The sequence below is a fragment of the Hyposmocoma kahamanoa genome, unplaced genomic scaffold (genome assembly GCF_003589595.1).
Source record: "Hyposmocoma kahamanoa isolate Upper Pololo Valley unplaced genomic scaffold, ASM358959v1 76, whole genome shotgun sequence".
In the NCBI taxonomy this organism is placed as follows: domain Eukaryota; kingdom Metazoa; phylum Arthropoda; class Insecta; order Lepidoptera; family Cosmopterigidae; genus Hyposmocoma; species Hyposmocoma kahamanoa.
Window position 1 is genome coordinate 806,015 of NW_020653900.1, and position 2,369 is coordinate 808,383.

A 2,369-nucleotide genomic window follows, 5' to 3' on the forward strand; every position below is an offset into this window, starting at 1 on the left:
TTACAGTTAGTACCTTACACGTCTTATACAGAACTTTAGTGGGGTAATAATAATAATAATAATAATAATTTGTTTATTTTCTCCCACAATAAATTTAAAGTAATGGAACAGAGCGTACATATTAAACATTGTGAGAGACAGGAGCCTAAACTAGGTAAGACCTGTATCTTAGGCCTCCTGGTCTCCACCTCTTGGTTGAACAATTCTGTACCTAAAATTTCCAATATACATGGTAAGGGATTAGTTTAACAAATTTATAGAATATAGAAGAAAATATAATCTAATAGAGTGTGGTTGCGTGTGTGTATGTGTTTGCGTTTATGTATGTGTGTGTGTGAGGAGTGCATGTGAGTGTGTGTGTTGTATGTATTTAGTGTGGGTGTGTATGTGGTGTGTAAGTGTGCATGTGTGTGAGTAAATGCGTGGGATGAATGGATGTGCGTACTTGAGGCCTTTATCGCTTGTTACGACATGGTTAAAAGTTTTTCAGTTTCGTCGTAAGTTTTAGTAACTAACCAAGTAACAACTGTATCTTTACATTTATATTTTACCATACTGTATATATTAAGACTTTTGTTTAAAAGGTTGTACAGTCTAGGTCCCTGATGGCAAAAGAATCTATGTGCAAAGGATGTCTTAAATAGTTTTGGGTCGCATATAATGCCTCCTCCTATGTGCGTTTGGATGATGAGCATTAAATATGATCTTCCCATGTTGTCTTAGCACCGTGGCAAGAACATATATTTGTCTGACCGAGAGTAACTTTGTGTCGCGGTATAAGCTAATCGTGGAGTATAGACGTGGTTTAGAAAGGCTAACTTTTAGGATTAGCCTTTGTACTCTCTCCAATTGCAACATATGGGTTTTTGCCGCACCTCCCCATGAGGAAATACCATACGATAGGATCGATTGACATAGCGATAGATAAACAGATTTAAACAATTTAAAATCCAACACATGTCTTAGTTTTTTAAAGATGTATATGAGTTTACGGACTCTTTGAGTGAGGCTTGTGATGTGTTCTTTGAAGGAGAGGAGGTAATCAATAGTGATACCTAAGTATTTAATATTTAGGGTTTTTTCAATGAACGCGCAGGTACAAATGGTGGAGCTCCAATTAGAGCAAGAATGTGCCAGAAGAAACATAAAAAATCTGGAAATAAACACATGTTTTGATGATACAATTTTGGGGCAGACAATATCTTTCCGTCTTTTGTTAGTATTTTCAGCACTATGTGAGTGCAATGTGTTGTTTGAGAACTGTGGACTTAATAAATAATTGCCTTACAGTTAGTACCTTACACGTCTTATACAGAACTTTAGTGGGGTAAAGGAAAGGGCGGAAGGTAGAACCTTTAGAATCGCTCGCTGGGCTCTCTCAATTGTTAGTAATGAAGTTTTAGCAATACCACCCCAAGATGCAATATGTAATAATTGATTGACATATGGCATAATAAACGTGCCTGATTATTTTAAAATCAGCAAAAGTGCGTAGTTTTTTAAACACATACATTAGCTTACGGATTCGACCGCTTAGTGCTTCGATATGGTGCTTAAACGAGAGGTTATCATCAACACCTAACTACTTTACCTTGTTAGTAATAGCAATATCTAGACGCTTGCACAGGTTGTTAGTAGTCTCCTTACAATGGTGAGCATAAAGTTGTGTGTTAGTTATAAGACTTTGGTTTTCGCATATAGAACTGCATGAAACTAGTTTTATCTGTGTCTAGTGTTAATAAATGCTGCTGGAGCCAGTTATTTACGACATTGCATCCTCGCTGAGCATACTCATAGACTTCCTTATCAGAGTTAGCAGAAAAAAGCAGAGCAGTATCATCGGCATAGGATATGATCTTCCCAGCATCTAATTCTAGATTACAAAGGTCATTAATGTAGATCAGAAACAGAGTAGGGCCTAAAATACCTCCTTGGGGAATTCCAAATGCAGTACTCTTGAGATCAGAACTGAAAACGTTACCTATTTTGACACATTGGGAGCGGTTCTCCAGATAATCTGCAAGTTATTTTAGCTGTATACCTCTTATACTTAGGGATTCAAGTTTCTGCAATAGGTTGGGTATATAAATTGTATCAAAAGCTTTTGCTAGGTCCAAAAATATCCTCACTGTTTTGTTACCCTTGTCAAGTTCCCTTGCTAAAAAATCCGTAAGGTGATGCACAGCGTCAGATGTTGATAATTTGGATCTAAAACCGAACTGTGTTTTAGATAACATGGATTGTTTCTCCAAAGACAACACAAGTCTATTATTTATAAGTTTTTCTAATATTTTAGATATTGCTGGCAGTAACGAAATAGGTCTATAATTCGTTATTTGATCTTTGTTACCAGATTTATATACCAGGAC